The 19317-nt window shown below is 42.3% G+C and overlaps 11 non-coding genes across 11 annotated transcripts; 8 read left to right on the plus strand and 3 right to left on the minus strand.

Moving 5' to 3' along the window:
* Positions 1 to 1358: 1358 nt before the first annotated feature.
* On the minus strand, positions 1359 to 1430 carry trnad-guc (transfer RNA aspartic acid (anticodon GUC)). Its single transcript has one exon. It is a non-coding gene; the product is annotated as a tRNA-Asp (tRNA).
* Positions 1431 to 2647: 1217 nt separating this feature from the next.
* Positions 2648 to 2719, plus strand: trnag-ucc (transfer RNA glycine (anticodon UCC)). The gene has a single exon. It is a non-coding gene; the product is annotated as a tRNA-Gly (tRNA).
* Positions 2720 to 2822: 103 nt separating this feature from the next.
* trnad-guc (transfer RNA aspartic acid (anticodon GUC)) lies at positions 2823 to 2894 on the minus strand. Its single transcript has one exon. It is a non-coding gene; the product is annotated as a tRNA-Asp (tRNA).
* Positions 2895 to 5596: 2702 nt separating this feature from the next.
* Positions 5597 to 5668, plus strand: trnag-ucc (transfer RNA glycine (anticodon UCC)). The gene has a single exon. It is a non-coding gene; the product is annotated as a tRNA-Gly (tRNA).
* A 1398-nt stretch (positions 5669 to 7066) lies between these two features.
* On the plus strand, positions 7067 to 7138 carry trnag-ucc (transfer RNA glycine (anticodon UCC)). Its single transcript has one exon. It is a non-coding gene; the product is annotated as a tRNA-Gly (tRNA).
* A 1400-nt stretch (positions 7139 to 8538) lies between these two features.
* On the plus strand, positions 8539 to 8610 carry trnag-ucc (transfer RNA glycine (anticodon UCC)). The gene has a single exon. It is a non-coding gene; the product is annotated as a tRNA-Gly (tRNA).
* Positions 8611 to 15584: 6974 nt separating this feature from the next.
* LOC132145740 (U5 spliceosomal RNA) lies at positions 15585 to 15699 on the plus strand. The gene has a single exon (XR_009434508.1). It is a non-coding gene; the product is annotated as a U5 spliceosomal RNA (small nuclear RNA).
* A 293-nt stretch (positions 15700 to 15992) lies between these two features.
* On the plus strand, positions 15993 to 16064 carry trnag-ucc (transfer RNA glycine (anticodon UCC)). The gene has a single exon. It is a non-coding gene; the product is annotated as a tRNA-Gly (tRNA).
* Positions 16065 to 16167: 103 nt separating this feature from the next.
* Positions 16168 to 16239, minus strand: trnad-guc (transfer RNA aspartic acid (anticodon GUC)). The gene has a single exon. It is a non-coding gene; the product is annotated as a tRNA-Asp (tRNA).
* Positions 16240 to 17316: 1077 nt separating this feature from the next.
* LOC132145741 (U5 spliceosomal RNA) lies at positions 17317 to 17431 on the plus strand. The gene has a single exon (XR_009434509.1). It is a non-coding gene; the product is annotated as a U5 spliceosomal RNA (small nuclear RNA).
* A 286-nt stretch (positions 17432 to 17717) lies between these two features.
* On the plus strand, positions 17718 to 17789 carry trnag-ucc (transfer RNA glycine (anticodon UCC)). The gene has a single exon. It is a non-coding gene; the product is annotated as a tRNA-Gly (tRNA).
* Positions 17790 to 19317: the final 1528 nt, after the last annotated feature.

Genomic DNA, 19317 nt, shown 5'->3' on the forward strand with positions numbered 1-19317 from the left:
CCGACATAACTGAACAATGCATGGCTTTTTCTGACGCTGACACAGCCCTAGCACCGTCAAATTCCGGATGGACCCATCATTAGCTAAAGTGGCATTACATTTGGAACACTACCCGTTGCAGGGGTCATTGTTTGGACTCTTTTTTTTTTTTTTTTTTTAAATAGTGCTTTAAACAAAAAGGATTGTGTCAATGCAACTGAACAACATTAATTAGGAACACAGTGCGTCAATAAAGCAAAATGACAGTTAAAGGCATTTCGTCATTGAAATCGATGATGTCATCATTCAGCTAAGTTCAGTTTTAATAGTATCTGTGCAATAATTTTCAATCAAGTCAACGATATCGCTGTACATGAAGTGTCCCCAGCTATGCCTGCCAGAGGCGACAGAGGCAAGGAACCAAAACTCGATCGGTGAAAAAATGGAGAAAAAACCCGGTGAGAAACCAGGCTCAGTCGGGGAGACAGTTCTCCTCTGGTCAGAAGAAACCAGCAAATCAGCTCCAGGCTGCAGAAAAGTCAGACTGTGCAGAAGAATCATCTGTTTCCTGTGGTCTTGTCCTGGTGGTCGTCTAAGACAAGGTCTTTACAGGGGATCTGTATCTGGGGCTCATCTAGTTGTCCCGGTCTCCGCTGTGTTTCAGGGCCATAGAGGTCCTTTCTAGGTGTTGATCCACCATCTTGTCTGGATACTGACTGGATCCGGGTGACTGAAGCGGCCCACTGATCTGAATACAGAATGGATCTGGTGGCTACGGTGACCTCGGAATAAGGGATTTCTTTAAAAGACTCTTTTATTCATATAAGATTTTCTCCAACTTTTCAGATGGAGGCATGAGAAAGAGATTGCCTTGATTGGGCTTGTGGTTATTGGTGGACCGAGGACAGAGCTACAACAAAATGCAATAGCAGAATCAATTTGGCCGTCCGCCAACACGCTGCAGGAGGGCGTGCCACTGGTCATCGTCTGTATTTGCACTCTCTGCGTTTGCGCTGTCAGCACTTAGTGTTTATTTAGCTGGCATGGGAAGGCAGCACTTTCTTGTACGTGACGGGAGGCAAACTCTGGAAGGCTCTCTTTAGTGACGGGTCCAAACAAAGATCTCATCAGCTCCTCTAGCCCTATCGGCGACTCGTGCACTTCGAGCCTTCTTAACGACGGCGCAAGTGGCTGACTGCTGACTGCGTTGGTGGTATAGTGGTGAGCATAGCTGCCTTCCAAGCAGTTGACCCGGGTTCGATTCCTGGCCAACGCATGTCTTTTGGCTCGGGCTGATGTCGAAGCAGAACTCCTTCTGTGACCTGTGGCTCCTCCCAAAACTTTTGGATGGATCGCTCAGAAGCCGAAAAGAGGTAGCCCTCCCCGTCGGGGAATCGAACCCCGGTCTTCCGCGTGACAGGCGGAGATACTGTCCACTATACTAACGAGGAGCTGTGCATGTTGCTGTTTCTCCCCCAACCGACGCTACTGCACCGACATAACTGAACAATGCATGGCTTTTTCTGACGCTGACACAGCCCTAGCACCGTCAAATTCCGGATGGACCCATCATTAGCTAAAGTGGCATTACATTTGGAACACTACCCGTTGCAGGGGTCATTGTTTGGACTCTTTTTTTTTTTTTTTTTTAAATAGTGCTTTAAACAAAAAGGATTGTGTCAATGCAACTGAACAACATTAATTAGGAACACAGTGCGTCAATAAAGCAAAATGACAGTTAAAGGCATTTCGTCATTGAAATCGATGATGTCATCATTCAGCTAAGTTCAGTTTAAATAGTATCTGTGCAATAATTTTCAATCAAGTCAACGATATCGCTGTACATGAAGTGTCCCCAGCTATGCCTGCCAGAGGCGACAGAGGCAAGGAACCAAAACTCGATCGGTGAAAAAATGGAGAAAAAACCCGGTGAGAAACCAGGCTCAGTCGGGGAGACAGTTCTCCTCTGGTCAGAAGAAACCAGCAAATCAGCTCCAGGCTGCAGAAAAGTCAGACTGTGCAGAAGAATCATCTGTTTCCTGTGGTCTTGTCCTGGTGGTCGTCTAAGACAAGGTCTTTACAGATGATCTGTATCTGGGGCTCATCTAGTTGTCCCGGTCTCCGCTGTGTTTCAGGGCCATAGAGGTCCTTTCTAGGTGTTGATCCACCATCTTGTCTGGATACTGACTGGATCCGGGTGACTGAAGCGGCCCACTGATCTGGATACAGAATGGATCTGGTGGCTACGGTGACCTCGGAATAAGGGATTTCTTTAAAAGACTCTTTTATTCATATAAGATTTTCTCCAACTTTTCAGATGGAGGCATGAGAAAGAGATTGCCTTGATTGGGCTTGTGGTTATTGGTGGACCGAGGACAGAGCTACAACAAAATGCAATAGCAGAATCAATTTGGCCGTCCGCCAACACGCTGCAGGAGGGCGTGCCACTGGTCATCGTCTGTATTTGCACTCTCTGCGTTTGCGCTGTCAGCACTTAGTGTTTATTTAGCTGGCATGGGAAGGCAGCACTTTCTTGTACGTGACGGGAAGCAAACTCTGGAAGGCTCTCTTTAGTGACGGGTCCAAACAAAGATCTCATCAGCTCCTCTAGCCCTATCGGCGACTCGTGCACTTCGAGCCTTCTTAACGACGGCGCAAGTGGCTGACTGCGTTGGTGGTATAGTGGTGAGCATAGCTGCCTTCCAAGCAGTTGACCCGGGTTCGATTCCCGGCCAACGCATGTCCTTTGGCTCGGGCTGATGTCGAAGCAGAACTCCTTCTGTGACCTGTGGCTCCTCCCAAAACTTTTGGATGGATCGTTCAGAAGCCGAAAAGAGGTAGCTCTCCCCGTCGGGGAATCGAACCCCGGTCTTCCGCGTGACAGGCGGAGATACTGTCCACTATACTAACGAGGAGCTGTGCATGTTGCTGTTTCTCCCCCAACTGACGCTACTGCACCGACATAACTGAACAATGCATGGCTTTTTCTGACGCTGACACAGCCCTAGCACCGTCAAATTCCGGATGGACCCATCATTAGCTAAAGTGGCATTACATTTGGAACACTACCCGTTGCAGGGGTCATTGTTTGGACTCTTTTTTTTTTTTTTTTTTTAAATAGTGCTTTAAACAAAAAGGATTGTGTCAATGCAACTGAACAACATTAATTAGGAACACAGTGCGTCAATAAAGCAAAATGACAGTTAAAGGCATTTCGTCATTGAAATCGATGATGTCATCATTCAGCTAAGTTCAGTTTAAATAGTATCTGTGCAATAATTTTCAATCAAGTCAACGATATCGCTGTACATGAAGTGTCCCCAGCTATGCCTGCCAGAGGCGACAGAGGCAAGGAACCAAAACTCGATCGGTGAAAAAATGGAGAAAAAACCCAGTGAGAAACCAGGCTCAGTCGGGGAGACAGTTCTCCTCTGGTCAGAAGAAACCAGCAAATCAGCTCCAGGCTGCAGAAAAGTCAGACTGTGCAGAAGAATCATCTGTTTCCTGTGGTCTTGTCCTGGTGGTCGTCTAAGACAAGGTCTTTACAGGGGATCTGTATCTGGGGCTCATCTAGTTGTCCCGGTCTCCGCTGTGTTTCAGGGCCATAGAGGTCCTTTCTAGGTGTTGATCCACCATCTTGTCTGGATACTGACTGGATCCGGGTGACTGAAGCGGCCCACTGATCTGGATACAGAATGGATCTGGTGGCTACGGTGACCTCGGAATAAGGGATTTCTTTAAAAGACTCTTTTATTCATATAAGATTTTCTCCAACTTTTCAGATGGAGGCATGAGAAAGAGATTGCCTTGATTGGGCTTGTGGTTATTGGTGGACCGAGGACAGAGCTACAACAAAATGCAATAGCAGAATCAATTTGGCTGTCCGCCAACACGCTGCAGGAGGGCGTGCCACTGGTCATCGTCTGTATTTGCACTCTCTGCGTTTGCGCTGTCAGCACTTAGTGTTTATTTAGCTGGCATGGGAAGGCAGCACTTTCTTGTACGTGACGGGAGGCAAACTCTGGAAGGCTCTCTTTAGTGACGGGTCCAAACAAAGATCTCATCAGCTCCTCTAGCCCTATCGGCGACTCGTGCACTTCGAGCCTTCTTAACGACGGCGCAAGTGGCTGACTGCTGACTGCGTTGGTGGTATAGTGGTGAGCATAGCTGCCTTCCAAGCAGTTGACCCGTGTTCGATTCCCGGCCAACGCATGTCCTTTGGCTCGGGCTGATGTCGAAGCAGAACTCCTTCTGTGACCTGTGGCTCCTCCTAAAACTTTTGGATGGATCGTTCAGAAGCCGAAAAGAGCTAGCTCTCCCCGTCGGGGAATCGAACCCCGGTCTTCCACGTGACAGGCGGAGATACTGTCCACTACACTAACGAGGAGCTGCGCATGTTGCTGTTTCTCCCCCAACCGACGCTACTGCACCGACATAACTGAACAATGCATGGCTTTTTCTGACGCTGACACAGCCCTAGCACCGTCAAATTCCGGATGGACCCATCATTAGCTTAAGTGGCATTACATTTGGAACACTACCCGTTGCAGGGGTCATTGTTTGGACTCTTTTTTTTTTTTTTTTTTTTTTTTAAATAGTGCTTTAAACAAAAAGGATTGTGTCAATGCAACTGAACAACATTAATTAGGAACACAGTGCGTCAATAAAGCAAAATGACAGTTAAAGGCATTTCGTCATTGAAATCGATGATGTCATCATTCAGCTAAGTTCAGTTTAAATAGTATCTGTGCAATAATTTGCAATCAAGTCAACGATATCACTGTACATGAAGTGTCCCCAGCTATGCCTGCCAGAGGCGACAGAGGCAAGGAACCCAAACTCGATCGGTGAAAAAATGGAGAAAAAACCCGGTGAGAAACCAGGCTCAGTCGGGGAGACAGTTCTCCTCTGGTCAGAAGAAACCAGCAAATCAGCTCCAGGCTGCAGAAAAGTCAGACTGTGCAGAAGAATCATCTGTTTCCTGTGGTCTTGTCCTGGTGGTCGTCTAAGACAAGTTCTTTACAGGGGATCTGTATCTGGGGCTCATCTAGTTGTCCCGGTCTCCGCTTTGTTTCAGAGCCATAGAGGTCCTTTCTAGGTGTTGATCCACCATCTTGTCTGGATACTGACTGGATCCGGGTGACTGAAGCGGCCCACTGATCTGGATACAGAATGGATCTGGTGGCTACGGTGACCTCGGAATAAGGGATTTCTTTAAAAGACTCTTTTATTCATATAAGATTTTCTCCAACTTTTCAGATGGAGGCATGAGAAAGAGATTGCCTTGATTGGGCTTGTGGTTATTGGTGGACCGAGGAAAGAGCTACAACAAAATGCAATAGCAGAATCAATTTGGCCGTCCGCCAACACGCTGCAGGAGGGCGTGCCACTGGTCATCGTCTGTATTTGCACTCTCTGCGTTTGCGCTGTCACCACTTAGTGTTTATTTAGCTGGCATGGGAAGGCAGCACTTTCTTGTACGTGACGGGAAGCAAACTCTGGAAGGCTCTCTTTAGTGACGGGTCCAAACAAAGATCTCATCAGCTCCTCTAGCCCTATCGGCGACTCGTGCACTTCGAGCCTTCTTAACGATGGCGCAAGTGGCTGACTGCTGACTGCGTTGGTGGTATAGTGGTGAGCATAGCTGCCTTCCAAGCAGTTGACCTGGGTTCGATTCCCGGCCAACGCATGTCCTTTGGCTCGGGCTGATGTCGAAGCAGAACTCCTTCTGTGACCTGTGGCTCCTCCCAAAACTTTTGGATGGATCGTTTAGAAGCCGAAAAGAGGTAGCTCTCCCCGTCGGGGAATCGAACCCCGGTCTTCCACGTGACAGGCGGAGATACTGTCCACTATACTAACGAGGAGCTGTGCATGTTGCTGTTTCTCCCCCAACCGACGCTACTGCACCGACATAACTGAACAACGCATGGCTTTTTCTGACGCTGACACAGCCCTAGCACCGTCAAATTCCGGATGGACCCATCATTAGCTAAAGTGGCATTACATTTGGAACACTACCCGTTGCAGGGGTCATTGTTTGGACTCTTTTTTTTTTTTTTTTTTTTTTTTAAATAGTGCTTTAAACAAAAAGGATTGTGTCAATGCAACTGAACAACATTAATTAGGAACACAGTGCGTCAATAAAGCAAAATGACAGTTAAAGGCATTTCGTCATTGAAATCGATGATGTCATCATTCAGCTAAGTTCAGTTTAAATAGTATCTGTGCAATAATTTGCAATCAAGTCAACGATATCGCTGTACATGAAGTGTCCCCAGCTATGCCTGCCAGAGGCGACAGAGGCAAGGAACCCAAACTCGATCAGTGAAAAAATGGAGAAAAAACCCGATGAGAAACCAGGCTCAGTCGGGGAGACAGTTCTCCTCTGGTCAGAAGAAACCAGCAAATCAGCTCCAGGCTGCAGAAAAGTCAGACTGTGCAGAAGAATCATCTGTTTCCTGTGGTCTTGTCCTGGTGGTCGTCTAAGACAAGTTCTTTACAGGGGATCTGTATCTGGGGCTCATCTAGTTGTCCCGGTCTCCGCTTTGTTTCAGGGCCATAGAGGTCCTTTCTAGGTGTTGATCCACCATCTTGTCTGGATACTGACTGGATCCGGGTGACTGAAGCGGCCCACTGATCTGGATACAGAATGGATCTGGTGGCTACGGTGACCTCGGAATAAGGGATTTCTTTAAAAGACTCTTTTATTCATATAAGATTTTCTCCAACTTTTCAGATGGAGGCATTAGAAAGAGATTGCCTTGATTGGGCTTGTGGTTATTGGTGGACCGAGGACAGAGCTACATCAAAATGCAATAGCAGAATCAATTTGGCCGTCCGCCAACACGCTGCAGGAGGGCGTGCCACTGGTCATCCTCTGTATTTGCACTCTCTGCGTTTGCGCTGTCAGCACTTAGTGTTTATTTAGCTGGCATGGGAAGGCAGCACTTTCTTGTACGTGACGGGATGCAAACTCTGGAAGGCTCTCTTTAGTGACGGGTCCAAACAAAGATCTCATCAGCTCCTCTAGCCCTATCGGCGACTCGTGCACTTCGAGCCTTCTTAACGACGGCGAAAGTTGCTGACTGCGTTGGTGGTATAGTGGTGAGCATAGCTGCCTTCCAAGCAGTTGACCCGGGTTCGATTCCCGGCCAACGCATGTCCTTTGGCTCGGGCTGATGTCGAAGCAGAACTCCTTCTGTGACCTGTGGCTCCTCCTAAAACTTTTGGATGGATCGTTCAGAAGCCGAAAAGAGCTAGCTCTCCCCGTCGGGGAATCGAACCCCGGTCTTCCACGTGACAGGCGGAGATACTGTCCACTATACTAACGAGGAGCTGCGCATGTTGCTGTTTCTCCCCCAACCGACGCTACTGCACCGACATAACTGAACAATGCATGGCTTTTTCTGACGCTGACACAGCCCTAGCACCGTCAAATTCCGGATGGACCCATCATTAGCTTAAGTGGCATTACATTTGGAACACTACCCGTTGCAGGGGTCATTGTTTGGACTCTTTTTTTTTTTTTTTTTTTAAATAGTGCTTTAAACAAAAAGGATTGTGTCAATGCAACTGAACAACATTAATTAGGAACACAGTGCGTCAATAAAGCAAAATGACAGTTAAAGGCATTTCGTCATTGAAATCGATGATGTCATCATTCAGCTAAGTTCAGTTTAAATAGTATCTGTGCAATAATTTGCAATCAAGTCAACGATATCACTGTACATGAAGTGTCCCCAGCTATGCCTGCCAGAGGCGACAGAGGCAAGGAACCCAAACTCGATCGGTGAAAAAATGGAGAAAAAACCCGGTGAGAAACCAGGCTCAGTCGGGGAGACAGTTCTCCTCTGGTCAGAAGAAACCAGCAAATCAGCTCCAGGCTGCAGAAAAGTCAGACTGTGCAGAAGAATCATCTGTTTCCTGTGGTCTTGTCCTGGTGGTCGTCTAAGACAAGTTCTTTACAGGGGATCTGTATCTGGGGCTCATCTAGTTGTCCCGGTCTCCGCTTTGTTTCAGAGCCATAGAGGTCCTTTCTAGGTGTTGATCCACCATCTTGTCTGGATACTGACTGGATCCGGGTGACTGAAGCGGCCCACTGATCTGGATACAGAATGGATCTGGTGGCTACGGTGACCTCGGAATAAGGGATTTCTTTAAAAGACTCTTTTATTCATATAAGATTTTCTCCAACTTTTCAGATGGAGGCATGAGAAAGAGATTGCCTTGATTGGGCTTGTGGTTATTGGTGGACCGAGGAAAGAGCTACAACAAAATGCAATAGCAGAATCAATTTGGCCGTCCGCCAACACGCTGCAGGAGGGCGTGCCACTGGTCATCGTCTGTATTTGCACTCTCTGCGTTTGCGCTGTCAGCACTTAGTGTTTATTTAGCTGGCATGGGAAGGCAGCACTTTCTTGTACGTGACGGGAAGCAAACTCTGGAAGGCTCTCTTTAGTGACGGGTCCAAACAAAGATCTCATCAGCTCCTCTAGCCCTATCGGCGACTCGTGCACTTCGAGCCTTCTTAACGATGGCGCAAGTGGCTGACTGCTGACTGCGTTGGTGGTATAGTGGTGAGCATAGCTGCCTTCCAAGCAGTTGACCCGGGTTCGATTCCCGGCCAACGCATGTCCTTTGGCTCGGGCTGATGTCGAAGCAGAACTCCTTCTGTGACCTGTGGCTCCTCCCAAAACTTTTGGATGGATCGTTCAGAAGCCGAAAAGAGGTAGCTCTCCCCGTCGGGGAATCGAACCCCGGTCTTCCACGTGACAGGCGGAGATACTGTCCACTATACTAACGAGGAGCTGTGCATGTTGCTGTTTCTCCCCCAACCGACGCTACTGCACCGACATAACTGAACAACGCATGGCTTTTTCTGACGCTGACACAGCCCTAGCACCGTCAAATTCCGGATGGACCCATCATTAGCTAAAGTGGCATTACATTTGGAACACTACCCGTTGCAGGGGTCATTGTTTGGACTCTTTTTTTTTTTTTTTTTTTTTTTTTAAATAGTGCTTTAAACAAAAAGGATTGTGTCAATGCAACTGAACAACATTAATTAGGAACACAGTGCGTCAATAAAGCAAAATGACAGTTAAAGGCATTTCGTCATTGAAATCGATGATGTCATCATTCAGCTAAGTTCAGTTTAAATAGTATCTGTGCAATAATTTGCAATCAAGTCAACGATATCGCTGTACATGAAGTGTCCCCAGCTATGCCTGCCAGAGGCGACAGAGGCAAGGAACCCAAACTCGATCAGTGAAAAAATGGAGAAAAAACCCGATGAGAAACCAGGCTCAGTTGGGGAGACAGTTCTCCTCTGGTCAGAAGAAACCAGCAAATCAGCTCCAGGCTGCAGAAAAGTCAGACTGTGCAGAAGAATCATCTGTTTCCTGTGGTCTTGTCCTGGTGGTCGTCTAAGACAAGTTCTTTACAGGGGATCTGTATCTGGGGCTCATCTAGTTGTCCCGGTCTCCGCTTTGTTTCAGGGCCATAGAGGTCCTTTCTAGGTGTTGATCCACCATCTTGTCTGGATACTGACTGGATCCGGGTGACTGAAGCGGCCCACTGATCTGGATACAGAATGGATCTGGTGGCTACGGTGACCTCGGAATAAGGGATTTCTTTAAAAGACTCTTTTATTCATATAAGATTTTCTCCAACTTTTCAGATGGAGGCATTAGAAAGAGATTGCCTTGATTGGGCTTGTGGTTATTGGTGGACCGAGGACAGAGCTACATCAAAATGCAATAGCAGAATCAATTTGGCCGTCCGCCAACACGCTGCAGGAGGGCGTGCCACTGGTCATCCTCTGTATTTGCACTCTCTGCGTTTGCGCTGTCAGCACTTAGTGTTTATTTAGCTGGCATGGGAAGGCAGCACTTTCTTGTACGTGACGGGATGCAAACTCTGGAAGGCTCTCTTTAGTGACGGGTCCAAACAAAGATCTCATCAGCTCCTCTAGCCCTATCGGCGACTCGTGCACTTCGAGCCTTCTTAACGACGGCGCAAGTGGCTGACTGCTGACTGCTGACTGCGTTGTGGTATAGTGGTGAGCATAGCTGCCTTCCAAGCAGTTGACCCGGGTTCGATTCCCGGCCAACGCATGTCCTTTGGCTCGGGCTGATGTCGAAGCAGAACTCCTTCTGTGACCTGTGGCTCCTCCCAAAACTTTTGGACGGATCGTTCAGAAGCCGAAAAGAGGTAGCTCTCCCCGTCGGGGAATCGAACCCCGGTCTCCCGCGCGGGAGCCGAAAATAGTTAAGCTTAACTTCTCTTAACTTTTCCCATTCATTCTCTATGGTAGTGCTTAACACTACGGATGCAATATATTTGTGGCCACACGTAGATTTCCTGGCGCTGTTTCGCTTCTTCCGTGGCGGGGAATTCAAACAGCAGATACTCATCTGTCAATCATTCGCTCTGAAGGAGAGGAGACGCGTTTTACGATCGGAGATTTCTTCACGAAATTGTTTTGTTTGAACAACATACGCTGCCAAACTCCCAACAAGCAGGTAAAGTGAATTATGTGTTTCTTTTAAAAAAACTAAACCAAAAAAAAACCTTACAATTAATTACTTATTATATTATCATATAATCATACTTATGTGATTAATTATAGCAACTGTTTTGAATGTTATGTGATTTTCAAGACTTTAGTGCAAATATATAAATATATATATATATATATATATATATATATATATATATATATATATATATATAATTGTCAACATGTACTGTGTGGTACAATTTCAAAATAACTATTTCCTATATATATATATATATATATATATATATATATATATATATAAAAATTGTCAACATTTACTGTGTGGTACAACTTAAAATAACTATTTCCTATGTTAAATTAACTTTATTCCTGTGATGCAAAGCTGAATTCTTCAGCATCATTTATACTCTTCAGTGTGTCATATGATCCAGAAATCATTATTTATATGATTTTTTGCTCACAAAACATTTCTTATTGTAATCAATGTTGATATTATCATTGTCACTACAATGATGAAAGCACATTATTTTCGGAAGGTTGACGTGATGCTGAAGACTGGAGTAATAATTCAGAAAATTCAGCTTTTCATAACAGGAATAAATTACAATGATTAGAAAATATATTCAAATATAAAAAAATAAAAAAACATTTGTAAAAATAAAGACACACACACACACATACATATATACATATATATATATATATATATATATATATATATATATATATATATATATATATATATATATATATATATATATATATATATATATATATATATATATATATAATGAATTATAAAATACATTTGATATATTTAATTTGAATCTATATTTCAGGAATGTTAAGATGATGCATGCTGTGTCAAGACCCATCCACCCGTCTCACTCCACCATAACATCACACCAGACACTGAAGGGAAGGGTTTCTTCTGGATGCAGGTAAATAAATAATTCATACAGGCACTTATGTGTGTAAACTGTCTGTCTCATATGTGCACACAACACCAAGACAAATATTTTAATAAAGTAATGCTGTTAATCTTCTGTAGAACACCACACCATCTGCCATAACTGCGTCCCTCGTTCAGCTCACACTGGACCCCTCAGAACGGCTGGTCTTCGTGTTGGACCATAGATGGACAGATCTGTTGAGAACTGCCTCTCTTGAACATCTCTTGGCAACGCAACATAGGAGCAAGGATCTTCTTAAACAGGATGAAGGCTTGTTTTTTTTTCTGTGTCTTCCACAAATTGTATTATTATTTATATTATTGTAGCTGTTGTTGTTTAATCTACAATTTTAAATTATTTAATTGATTTCCATTTGTTAAATAAAACATCAGAAGTATTGGCCTTGTTTACACTGTACTTTAGTGTGTTAATTAATTGTATTGACTTGCTTTATTTTATCTTGCTCAGTTTTGTAAACACTAAATGTTAGTAACGGCTATTATTAAACTCCGTAAATAAATATTTTATTTAAAATACTCTTACCAGTCAAATGTTTTTCAGCAGTAAGATTTTTAATGTTTTTTGAGAATTTCTTCTGCTCACCAAGCCTGCCTTTATTTTATCCAAAGTACAGCAAAAACTGTAGCATTTTAAATATTCTTACTATTTTAAATCAGCTGCTTTCTATTTCAATTCAATTCAATTCAAGTTTATTTGTATAGCGCTTTTTACAATACAAATTGTTACAAAGCAACTTTACAGAAAATTATGTTTCTACAATATTTAGTAGTAGCTTATAAGTGGTGACTGTCAGTTTGTGCACGTATGACAGGATTTGTAGAAAAATTCATACAAGACGTAGTCAGCCAGACGATGAACATTATTAATTTTATTAATAATTAATAATTATTATATGATGCAGTCACACATGTAGCAATATTTGTTAGTTCTGTTGTTGATTCAGGGTCAGCATCATCTGAGGTCCTCTGAGGGTCAGCATCATCTCTTCTCAGGTGTTCTGGATCCAGACTGGAGCTTGTGTAAATCCTAGTTACCACGGGATGTAAATCCAGCAGAAACAGAGACACATATAGAGACATCATTAGCATAGCTGCTGTTCCAACAGAGTAAAATTAATTAGTTTAACCCAAGCTAAAGAATAAGAATGCACATTTGATCAGATACAACTACACTCACAATTTAAGAGATACATTATTCGAATGCTTGGCGAAAGAGATGTGTTTTTAATCTAGATTTAAACAGAGAGAGTGTGTCTGAACCCCGAACATTATCAGGAAGGCTATATATTTGAATATATACTGTAATTTATTTCTGTGATGCACAGCTGTATTTTCAGCATCATTCATCCAGTCTTCAGTGTCACACGATCTTCAGAAATCAGAATAATATGATGATTTACTGCTCAAGAAAAAATTATTATTATTATTATTACTGTTGTTGTTATGTTATGTTGAAAACAGCAGAGTACAATCTTTTCAGTTTCTTACATGAATAGAAAGTTCAGAAGAACAGCATTTATCTGATATATATATATATATATATATATATATATATATATATATATATTTTTTTTTTTTTTTTTTTTTTTTTTACATTTTCATCATCAACATTTTTCATCTTTATCATCACTTTTAATCAATTTAAATCATCCTTGCTAAAAAAAAGGCATTAATTTCTGTCATTTCTTTCCCCCCAAAAGAATGGTACAATCTATATTGTTAAGAAAGCTTTTTATTTCAAATAAATGCAGATCTTTGGATCTTTCTATTTAAAGAATCCCTGGGGGGTTTAAAATATTGATAATAATAATAATAATAATATTTTTTCTTGATCAGTAAATCATTATTCTGATTTCTGAAGATCATGTGACACTGAAGACAGGAGAAATGATGCTGAAAATACAGCTGCTCATCACAAAAATAAAATACATTTTACTATATGTTCAAATAGAAAGCAGTTATTTTAACTAGTAAAAATATTTAAACAATATTATTGCTTTTACTGTATTTTGGACCAAATAAAGGCAGGCTTGGTGAGAATTAAAAATCTTACTGTTCAAAAACATTTAAGTGGTAGTGTAATATATTTTTTTTCTGTGTTCTCCACAACTTTAGATTTTATTATTGTTGTTGTTGTTGAATCTATACATTTAAATATTTTCATGTATTTCAATTTGTTAATTAAAATACTATAAGTATGTGGCCTTGTTTGAACTGTATTGAACTGTGTGTTAAGTTTTATTGATTAAAAAATGTATACATTTTGTTGATTTTCTTTTAAATTGATATTACATTTTATTTACTTGCTCAGATATGTAAACACTGAATGTTAATAACTGTTACCATTAAACATACATAATTATTTAATATAAAACATATTTGTATTGTTTTTTCTGTTCTCCACATCTTTATTTTTATTATATCTGTTGCTGTTGTTTAATAACCTATGATTATTTTATGTATATTTATTTAATTATTATATATTTTTGTTTTTTCTTTTAATTTTTATAAGTATATTACTTTACTATAAATAAAATGAAAAACTTACTTTTTTGTGAGTTTTAGTTATATTTCATATATATGGGTTTTCTGTACAGTTATACACATATAAATAGACGTATCTTTATAAATAAAGGCCTGAAACATTATCAAAGTGTTCTTTTTAATTATTCACATTTTTCTATATTAAAAATAACTATTCCCTATTATAATGTATATGTTTCTTAAGATCTTTGCACATTTTGTACACCATACAAAAGAACAATTATTACAAGATTTATTTTTATCTTTGTTCACAAAGTTCATCTATTATATGTTAATCGTACTTAAAGTGTACCTAGATGAAAAAACGAATACAAACTCATTTTATGGTATTTGTGGCCGAGACGGGATTCGAACCTCTAATTCTGTGTATTTTTTTCGTCCCGCCTCCCTGGAATATCCTTCGTTGCTATTGGCTAGTTAGCGCTCTACACCTATCCGCGACTGGCCCCCGCGTGACAGGCGGAGATACTGTCCACTATACTAACGAGGAGCTGCGCATGCTGCCGTTTCTCCCCCAACCGACGCTACTGCACCGACATAACTGAACAATCCATGGCTTTTTCTGACGCTGACACAGCCCTAGCACCGTCAAATTCCGGATGGACCCATCATTAGCTAAAGTCGCATAACATTTGGAACACTACCCGTTGCAGGGGTCATTGTTTGGACTCTTTTTTTTTTAATTTTTTTTTTTAAATTGCGCTTTAAACAAAAAGGATTGTGTCAATGCAACTGAACAACATTAATTAGGAACACAGTGCGTCAATAAAGCAAAATGACAGTTAAAGGCATTTCGTCATTGAAATCGGTGATGTCATCATTCAGCTAAGTTCAGTTTAAATAGTATCTGTGCAATAATTTGCAATCAAGTCAACGATATCGCTGTACATGAAGTGTCCCCAGCTATGCCTGCCAGAGGCGACAGAGGCAAGGAACCAAAACTCGATCGGTGAAAAAATGGAGAAAAAACCCGGTGAGAAACCAGGCTCAGTCGGGGAGACAGTTCTCCTCTGGTCAGAAGAAACCAGCAAATCGGCTCCAGGCTGCAGAAAAGTCAGACTGTGCAGAAGAATCATCTGTTTCCTGTGGTCTTGTCCTGGTGGTCTTCTGAGACAAGGTCTTTACAGGGGATCTGTATCTGGGGCTCATCTAGTTGTCCCGGTCTCCGCTGTGTTTCAGGGCCATAGAGGTCCTTTCTAGGTGTTGATCAACCATCTTGTCTGGATACTGACTGGATCCGGGTGACTGAAGCGGCCCACTGATCTGGATACAGACTGGATCTGGTGGCTACGGTGTTCTCGGAATAAGGGATTTCTTTAAAAGACTCTTTTATTCATATAAGATTTTCTCCAACTTTTCAGATGGAGGCATGAGAAAGAGATTGCCTTGATTGGGCTTGTGGTTATTGGTGGACCGAGTGGACTTTTGTGAGTTTTACTCCTCCCTTTTGGAGTGGGGGGGGGGGCTGACGAAACGCATGGTGGCAGGCGTCGTCACCCTTGATGACCCTTGGCGAGCGTAGTGGTTTACCAGAGGCAGCGCACAGGCCGGAGTGGTCGTAGACACAGCTCGAGTTTCTCTTCATTATCGCATAAATCTTTCGCCTTTTACTAAAGATTTCCGTGGAGGGGAACTTTTGCGAGTGACCTGTATTTTTGGGTGCTCTGCTCACAGCAGAGCTATATCGAAATGTCAAGAGCAGAATCAATTTGGCCGTCCGCCAACACGCTGCAGGAGGGCGTGCCACTGGTCTTCGTCTGTATTTGCACTCTCTGCGTTTGCGCTGTCAGCACTTAATGTTTATTTAGCTGGCATGGGAAGGCAGCACTTTCTTGTACGTGACGGGATGCAAACTCTGGAAGGCTCTCTTTAGTGACGGGTCCAAACAAAGATCTCATCAGCTCCTCTAGCCCTATCGGCGACTCGTGCACTTCGAGCCTTCTTAGCGACGGCGCAAGTGGCTGACTGCTGACTGCGTTGGTGGTATAGTGGTGAGCATAGCTGCCTTCCAAGCAGTTGACCCGGGTTCGATTCCCGGCCAACGCATGTCCTTTGGCTCGGGCTGATGTCGAAGCAGAACTCCTTCTGTGACCTGTGGCTCCTCCCAAAACTTTTGGATGGATCATTCGGAAGCCGAAAAGAGCTAGCTCTCCCCGTCGGGGAATCGAACCCCGGTCTTCCGCGTGACAGGCGGAGATACTGTCCACTATACTAACGAGGAGCTGCGCATGCTGCCGTTTCTCCCCCAACCGACGCTACTGCACCGACATAACTGAACAATGCATGGCTTTTTCTGACGCTGACACAGCCCTAGCACCGTCAAATTCCGGGTGGACCCATCATTAGCTAAAGTCGCATAACATTTGGAACACTACCCGTTGCAGGGGTCATTGTTTGGACTCTTTTTTTTTTTTTTTTTTTTTTTTAAATTGCGCTTTAAACAAAAAGGATTGTGCCAATGCAACTGAACAACATTAATTAGGAACACAGTGCGTCAATAAAGCAAAATGACAGTTAAAGGCATTTCGTCATTGAAATCGGTGATGTCATCATTCAGCTAAGTTCAGTTTAAATAGTATCTGTGCAATAATTTGCAATCAAGTCAACGATATCGCTGTACATGAAGTGTCCCCAGCTATGCCTGCCAGAGGCGACAGAGGCATGGAACCAAAACTCGATCGGTGAAAAAATGGAGAAAAAACCCGGTGAGAAACCAGGCTCAGTCGGGGAGACAGTTCTCCTCTGGTCAGAAGAAACCAGCAAATCAGCTCCAGGCTGCAGAAAAGTTAGACTGTGCAGAAGAATCATCTGTTTCCTGTGGTCTTGTCCTGGTGGTCGTCTGAGACAAGGTCTTTACAGGGGATCTGTATCTGGGGCTCATCTAGTTGTCCCGGTCTCCGCTGTGTTTCAGGGCCATAGAGGTCCTTTCTAGGTGTTGATCAACCATCTTGTCTGGATACTGACTGGATCCGGGTGACTGAAGCGGCCCACTGATCTGGATACAGACTGGATCTGGTGGCTACGGTGACCTCGGAATAAGGGATTTCTTTAAAAGACTCTTTTATTCATATAAGATTTTCTCCAACTTTTCAGATGGAGGCATGAGAAAGAGATTGCCTTGATTGGGCTTGTGGTTATTGGTGGACCGAGTGGACTTTTGTGAGTTTTACTCCTCCCTTTTGGAGTGGGGGGGGGGGCTGACGAAACGCATGTGGGCAGGCGTCGTCACCCTTGATGACCCTTGGCGAGCGTAGTGGTTTACCAGAGGCAGCGCACAGGCCGGAGTGGTCGTAGACACAGCTCGAGTTTCTCTTCATTATCGCATAAATCTTTCGCCTTTTACTAAAGATTTCCGTGGAGGGGAACTTTTGCGAGTGACCTGTATTTTTGGGTGCTCTGCTCACAGCAGAGCTATATCGAAATGTCAAGAGCAGAATCAATTTGGCCGTCCGCCAACACGCTGCAGGAGGGCGTGCCACTGGTCTTCGTCTGTATTTGCACTCTCTGCGTTTGCGCTGTCAGCACTTAATGTTTATTTAGCTGGCATGGGAAGGCAGCACTTTCTTGTACGTGACGGGATGCAAACTCTGGAAGGCTCTCTTTAGTGACGGGTCCAAACAAAGATCTCATCAGCTCCTCTAGCCCTATCGGCGACTCGTGCACTTCGAGCCTTCTTAGCGACGGCGCAAGTGGCTGACTGCGTTGGTGGTATAGTGGTGAGCATAGCTGCCTTCCAAGCAGTTGACCCGGGTTCGATTCCCGGCCAACGCATGTCCTTTGGCTCGGGCTGATGTCGAAGCAGAACTTCTTCTGTGACCTGTGGCTCCTCCCAAAACTTTTGGATGGATCATTCGGAAGCCGAAAAGAGCTAGCTCTCCCCGTCGGGGAATCGAACCCCGGTCTTCCGCGCGGGAGCCGAAAATAGTTAAGCTTAACTTCTCTTAACTTTTCCCATTCATTCTCTATGGTAGTGCTTAACACTACGGATGCAATATATTTGTGGCCACACGTAGATTTCCTGGCGCTGTTTAGCTTCTTCCGTGGCGGGGAATTCAAACAGCAGATACTCATCTGTCAATCATTCGCTCTGAAGGAGAGGAGACGCGTTTTACGATCGGAGATTTCTTCACGAAATTGTTTTGTTTGAACAACATACGCTGCCAAACTCCCAACAAGCAGGTAAAGTGAATTCTGTGTTTCTTTTAAAAAAACTAAACCAAAAAAAAAAACCTTACAATTAATTACTTATTATATTATCATATAATCATACTTATGTGATTATTTATAGCAACTGTTTTGAATGTTATGTGATTTTCAAGACTTTAGTGCAAATATATAAATATATATATATATATATATATATATATATATATATATATATATATATATATAAAATTGTCAACATGTACTGTGTGGTACAATTTCAAAATAACTATTTCCTATATATATATATATATACATATATATACATATACATATACATATATGTATATATATATAAAAAAATTGTCAACATTTTCTTTGTGGTACAACTTAAAATAACTATTTCCTATGTTAAATTAACTTTATTCCTGTGATGCAAAGCTGAATTCTTCAGCATCATTTATACTCTTCAGTGTGTCATATGATCCAGAAATCATTATTTATATGATTTTTTGCTTACAAAACATTTCTTATTGTAATCAATGTTGATATTATCATTGTCACTACAATGATGAAAGCACATTATTTTCGGAAGGTTGACGTGATGCTGAAGACTGGAGTAATAATTCAGAAAATTCAGCTTTTCATAACAGGAATAAATTACAATGATTAGAAAATATATTCAAATATAAAAAAATAAAAAAACATTTGTAAAAATAAAGACACACACACACACATACATATATACATATATATATATATATATATATATATATATATATATATATATATATATATATATATATATATATATATATATATATATATATATATATATATATATAATGAATTATAAAATACATTTGATATATTTAATTTGAATCTATATTTCAGGAATGTTAAGATGATGCATGCTGTGTCAAGACCCATCCACCCGTCTCACTCCACCATAACATCACACCAGACACTGAAGGGAAGGGTTTCTTCTGGATGCAGGTAAATAAATAATTCATACAGGTACTTATGTGTGTAAACTGTCTGTCTCATATGTGCACACAACACCAAGACAAATATTTTAATAAAGTAATGCTGTTAATCTTCTGTAGAACACCACACCATCTGCCATAACTGCGTCCCTCGTTCAGCTCACACTGGA

Source organism: Carassius carassius, chromosome 8 (genome assembly GCF_963082965.1).
Source record: "Carassius carassius chromosome 8, fCarCar2.1, whole genome shotgun sequence".
Classification (NCBI taxonomy): Eukaryota; Metazoa; Chordata; class Actinopteri; order Cypriniformes; family Cyprinidae; genus Carassius; species Carassius carassius.